The 6,000-nt window shown below is 46.5% G+C and overlaps 1 protein-coding gene across 2 annotated transcripts in view; it reads left to right on the top strand.

Annotated features, from left to right (window-relative positions):
• LOC122556810 (slit homolog 3 protein-like) overlaps nucleotides 1-6,000 on the top strand; it is a 654,707-nt gene that overhangs the window by 468,797 nt on the left and 179,910 nt on the right. The window lies entirely within an intron of this gene.

Raw genomic sequence — 6,000 nt, 5'->3', positions numbered from 1 at the left:
CTCCCTTCCATTCCACTGACTAACCCTCCCTTCCAGCCACCAACCAGGCCATACCCTCTACCTGTGTACACCTATCACTACCTCACCATTCTGCCCCTCTCCCCTGCCAAAAACCTTCCCCAACACCCCCCTCCCCCTTTACCTGCAGCTCCGCCTACCCACACTTCCAGTGCTGAAGAAGGGTTGTACCCGAAACATTGACTTCTCCACCTGCTGATGCTGCCTGGCTTGCTGTGTTCTTCCAGCCTCCTGTTTGTCTACCTCAGGAGATCCAATCAAAACCATAGTATCCAGAGCCCAATGCAGTGCCACCCGCGCCCACCAACCCCACCCCTCCTCCCTGTGTCTGAACACTTCAACTCCCCCATCCACTCCGTCAAGGGCATGCAGGTCCTGGGCCTCCTCCATCATCAAACCCTTATCATGCAACGCCTTAAGGAAGAACGCCTCATATTCCGCCTTGGGACCCTGCAACCACGCGGGATAAATGTAGATTTCAACAGCTTCCTTATTTCCCCTCCCCCCACATTATCCCAATCCCAAGCCTCCAACTCGGCACCACCCTCCGGACCTGCCCATCACTCCCCCCCTGACCTATCACCTTCTCTCTCCCTTCACCCACCTATCGCATTCTCAGCTACCCACCTCAACTCTCTTCCATTTATCTCTCAGCCCTGGCCCACAAGCCTCATTCCTGATGAAACGGTTTATGCCCGAAACGTCGATTCTCCTGGTCCTTGGATGCTGCTTGACCTGCTGTGCTTTTCCAGCAACACACTCTCGACTCATGCATACTGCCAAATAAGGACAACATGAAGAGTCATTGTGGTTCAGGGTATTCCGATGGATGGTCTGTTATGATGCAGAGGTGACTACATCCTCTGAATACAGGATGAGCTGCCACTAGTTACTGTAGGGAAGCACATGGAGTGATCACAATGGATCTGAACAAAGCTTCACCAGAGAAAGAAACAGTCTTCCCCTAACATTGAGTTGAGTCAATTCCATCAGATCAGAAGCACGCACTGATTTTTTTCATCTGAAGGCTCAGAATTGGAATCAGTATTTCCAAACGGAAATGTGAAAGTGGGTTGAGCAGACTTGAGTGAAGTCATTTTATGATTGAACTATGAACTGCTATTGAGACAATATGTTTGATGAGTTTGGCTTGTTCTGACAATTATCTAGCTGTTTGAAGCAAAGGCTGGTTTTGCTATGCCTGATTGATTATAGTTTCAGTGGCTGATTAAAGTTTGATGTGGCTCTGAATGAATTTTTTTTAAAACCCTTCAATCAGGGGATGTAGGCTGGGCCCAGCATTGATTGCTCATCCCGAGATAGCCCTTGAGAATGTGGGGGTGGGCTGCCTTCTTGAACCCCTGCACTCCACGTGCTGTAGGTAAACCCAGAATGCCCTCACAGCAGGAATCGTGTAACGATTAATAAACTCTTTCAGAGGGCAATTGAAAGTCAAACACATTTAGATTCCCTACAGTGTGGAAACAGGCCCTTTGGCCCAACAAGTCCACACCGACCCTCCGAAGAGTAAACCACCCAGTCCCAGTTCCCTCTCACTAATGCACCTAACACTAGGGGCAATTTAGCATGGCCAATTCACCTGACCTGCACATATTTGCACTGTGGGAGGAAACCAGAGCACCCGGAGGAAACCCCGCAGACACGGGGAGAATGTGCAAACTCCACACAGACAGTCACCCGAGGCTAGAATCAAACCTGGGACCTGGTGCTGTGAGGCAGCAGTGCTAACCGCTGAGCCACTATGCCACCCACATTGCTGTGGGTCTGCGAGTGAAACACAGGCCAGACCAGGTAAGGATGGCAGATTTCCTTCCCTGAAGGGCACTAGTGAGTGACTTAGGATTTTCCGATAATTGGCAATGGCTTCATGATAGATTCTTAATTCCTGATTTTTTTTTGCTGAAGTCAAAATTCCAGCATCTGCCGTGGCAGCATTTGAACCAAGGCCTAGATTACACAGTGTGGAAACAGGCCCTTCGGCCCAATAAGTCCACACCGACCCGCCGAAGCGCAACCCACCCATACATTTACCCAGTTAAAAATCACACAACACCAGGTTATAATCCAACAGGTTTAATTGGAAGCACACTATCTTTCGGAGCGACGCTCCTTCATCAGGTGATGAAGCGACGCTCCGAAAGCTAGTGTACTTCCAATTAAACCTGTTGGACTATAACCTGGTGTTGTGTGATTTTTAACTTTGTACACCCCCGTCCAACACCAGCATCTCCAAATCATACATTTACCCCTTCACCTAACACTACAGGGAATTTAGCATGGCCAATTCACCTAACCTATACATCTTTGGACTGTGGGAGGAAACCGGAGCAGCCGGAGGAAACCCATGCAGACACGGGGAGAATGTGCAAACTCCACACAGTCAGTCACCTGAGGCGGGAATTGAACCCGGGTCTCTGGCGCTGTGAGGCAGTAGTACTGACCACTGTGCCACCGTGCTGCACTCAGAACATTAGCAGAATTTACGAACTAATAGCCTAATGATAACACCACTGGGCCATCGCCTCCCCCTGTTGCTTTTATCTGTACTCATTCTTGGGATGTGAGAATTGTAGGCAAGGTCAGCATTTATTGCTTATCATTAATCCCCCTCGAGAGAAGTGGTGGGGAGCCACTTCCTTGAACCGCTGCAGTCCACGCGTTACGTTTTGATAGTGGTTTGGTGCAACAGGTTTGACTGCAGCTGACAGCAACATTGGGCAATTTAGATCATAAATGAAATCTGGCTTGGTAGACCATAAATTTTATTCTCTTCAGTTTTGTTACCGTAGTTGTCAGTCAATCAACATATTCACACAAGGCTGCCAAGGTCTTAACATAAACAAAAAAAACTTCTCCTAGCAATATCCTTTGCAGTCAGTCAATCCCAGTGAAATCTCACTCTTTACTGTTTAATTAATAGCTCACCTTCTACTAGAATGACTTTGCTGCTAAACTAGAGGTCTCTGATCTTCTGTCCCTTGAACATAAAAACTCAACTTCGCAAACATTCCGCAATTAACTCCCCAGATAGCTGATCAAGTCACTTATGTCAAATGCTTTCTTGTAAAAACCCTCTTTAGTTCACTGCTCAAAACGAGGTTCTGTCCTTAAGTTGATAAAAAGATGTTCACAGACTGAAAACCAAAATCTGTTCTTCCTCCATTTTGAAATCCAAAGAATAATAACAATGTGTTGCAAACCTGCATCACCACAACTGAACACTGCTATGGCATTTCAGAGAGCAGTTCAGAATCAAACACATTACTGGGGATCTGACGTCACATGTAGGGTAGGCTAGACCAGATAAAGATGACATATTTCCTCTTCCTGAAGGATAAACTAGATGCATTTTATGTAGTTTCAACATCGTTATCGATAAGTAACAATTTATTCTGATTTCTTAATTATTTGAATTTAAATCCCTCTAGTTGCTGTGATTTGATCTCATTTAGTCAGAGTATCATTGCTGGCCTCTGGATTAAGTTGGTACCAGCACTCGATGTCACTTGTAACATCACCATGACAATTGCATCCCCGTAGTCTCCATAGAAATTAGAATGAAAGCACTGATTACATGCGTTAATATGGACCTGCCAGTCACTAAAACTTTGCATTATGAAAGGAATTGGGTGTGTGCAAAACAGGGTAGGGAAGAGGGTGGTGCGATCAAGGCTGTCATGAGTTAAGCATTTCCAGGAACCACATGAAGAAGCTCTTACATAGCAAATATAGTCCGTCTCTTTTCAAACTTAGAGCCAGATTTGTCAGCCCGCCTGCTCACGCAGAGTTGTATCCGGCGATGTGGTCAGGTTGCTGGGGGAGCCTCAGCTGTTCCAGATGGCTTTCCTGCCCACCACCCACTTAGTCAGAAAACAAAAGAAAAACAAACCCATAACAACAGCAGCCTCCACTTGTGGAGCTGTGAACATCAGAGACATCCTGAGATGCTTCAGTTACCAAACAAACGGTCCACCAAGTCACATTAAAAGACATTGGGACAAATTACCTCAAAACCATTGTCAAAGAAGGAGCAGCTTGAAGAATGTGAGGGAGGCAGAGGGGGATCTTCCAAAGCTTAGAGTGCAGGCATCTAAAGGTGAGGTGATGGTCTAGTGCTGTTATCGCTGGACTGTTAATCCAGGGATGTTCCAGGAGCCTGGGTTTGAATCCTGCTACAACCAATGGTGGAATTTAAATTAAGAGTCTAATGATGACTATGAATCGATTGTCGACGAAACCTATCGACAAAACCTAATGCGCTTTAGAGAAGGAAACTGTCATCCTTACCTGGTCTGGCCTACATGTGACTCCAGACCCACAGCAATGTGGTTGGCACTTAACTGCCTTCTGGGCAATTAGGGATGGGCAACAAGTACTGGCCCAGCCAGCGATGCCCTCATTCCATGAATGAATGGTGTAATGGGAGGCAAAAGTGGAGTTGCCATAGTCTTATCAGACCAATGGGCTGCTCTCTCATTAGAGAGAGAGATGACTGGTGGTTGTTTAACCTGAGGGTCATCATGCTTCAAGTGAGGGGAGGCTGAAAAGGAGAGTCCTTCGTGGTAACCTCAGCTAATTCAGGAATCGAACCCGCAGTGTTGACATCATTTTGCATCACAAACCGGCCATCCGGTCAAAGCTAACCGACCACCAAACCCCAGCAAGGCGCAAGGGAGCAAGTGGTCAGAATTGGAGGAACGCAGAGATCTCTGCTGATTGTCAAACTGAAGGAGATGAGAGACATTGAGAAGGGTGGATTCATGGAGAATTTTAAATCCATAGTGTTGTGTGATGGGAGTCAATGTAGATCAGCGAGTTTAGAGATGATGGGTGAAGGGGGCTTGTTGTGGGTTAGGTAATGGAGCAGCATAGTTTGAGGTGAATTTTTGCAGGACACTGTACACTTAGAAAGTGGACTGTAAAAATAAAACTTTATGCTAGTGCTGTCCAGTGTGACACAGGTTTTAAGATATGCGGGCCACAAAATTGGGATGAGCAGAATTGGAAGACTTGAACAGCAAAGTTGTCAGCCATGTTCCTGCCAGCCAATTGCATCATGGTCCACACTGTGCACCTATCTGACAGGCCAGGAGGGCTTGCCAATCTGCATGTACAGGATGACAATCCTTTATCCAAAACCCTCGAGACCAGCTGTCTTTTGGATTTTGGAATTTTTGGGGTAAAGGATTAAATGACATTTCATAGTAAAATTTTTAAAAATACCAAACAGCAGACCCACCTGTGATTACTATGAGCACTGAGACAGAATTGACGCCTGCCCGAGCCACCTCGCTACGTCACATCTGAGTGACATGGGTCAAGTGAGTGTGGAGTTGCGTTAACTGTTTGCACACCAACATTCCCTGGCCAATAGACTGTATCACGTGTCCCATCAGCTCATCTGCTCGAGCCGAAATGTCCTTTGTGTAGTTCTGACAGGGCAGCAGATGCTGGAGATCAGAGTGGAAGAGTGTGGCGCTGGAAAAGCACAGCAGGTCAGGCAGCATCCAAGGAGCAGGTCAGTCAACGTTTTGGGCATAAGCCCTTCAACAGGCCTGAAATGTCGATTCCCCTGTAGTCCTGACAGTATGGTAGAGAGGTTAGGGCATTAGCACTCACTTTCGTTGAAAGGCAACACCTCTTAAGATGTCAAGTTCATCTCTGTATGGCCAAAAGCATCAGAGAGTTGCCAGCACGTTTTTCATCATGTCAGGGTGGGTAAAATCAAAAACAAAATTAGTACGATCGGAACCTTCGCTCACTGACGATCACTTGCCGTAACTTCAGTATCATTGTCAATGCATGTATGTCGAGCGTTGGAACTGAACGTGAGGGCAGGCTGTCTAACTCTGCAAACATTCAAGGAAACAGCCTGTATTTTAAGTGTTACTGAGGCCTGTGGGTTACAGCAATCTGGTCTCTAATTCAATGTTTATAAAATAAGTCAATCTCCAGTATCTC

This window comes from Chiloscyllium plagiosum, chromosome 14 (assembly GCF_004010195.1).
Source record: "Chiloscyllium plagiosum isolate BGI_BamShark_2017 chromosome 14, ASM401019v2, whole genome shotgun sequence".
NCBI classification, from domain to species: Eukaryota; Metazoa; Chordata; class Chondrichthyes; order Orectolobiformes; family Hemiscylliidae; genus Chiloscyllium; species Chiloscyllium plagiosum.
This window is presented reverse-complemented; position numbering and strand designations above follow the sequence as displayed.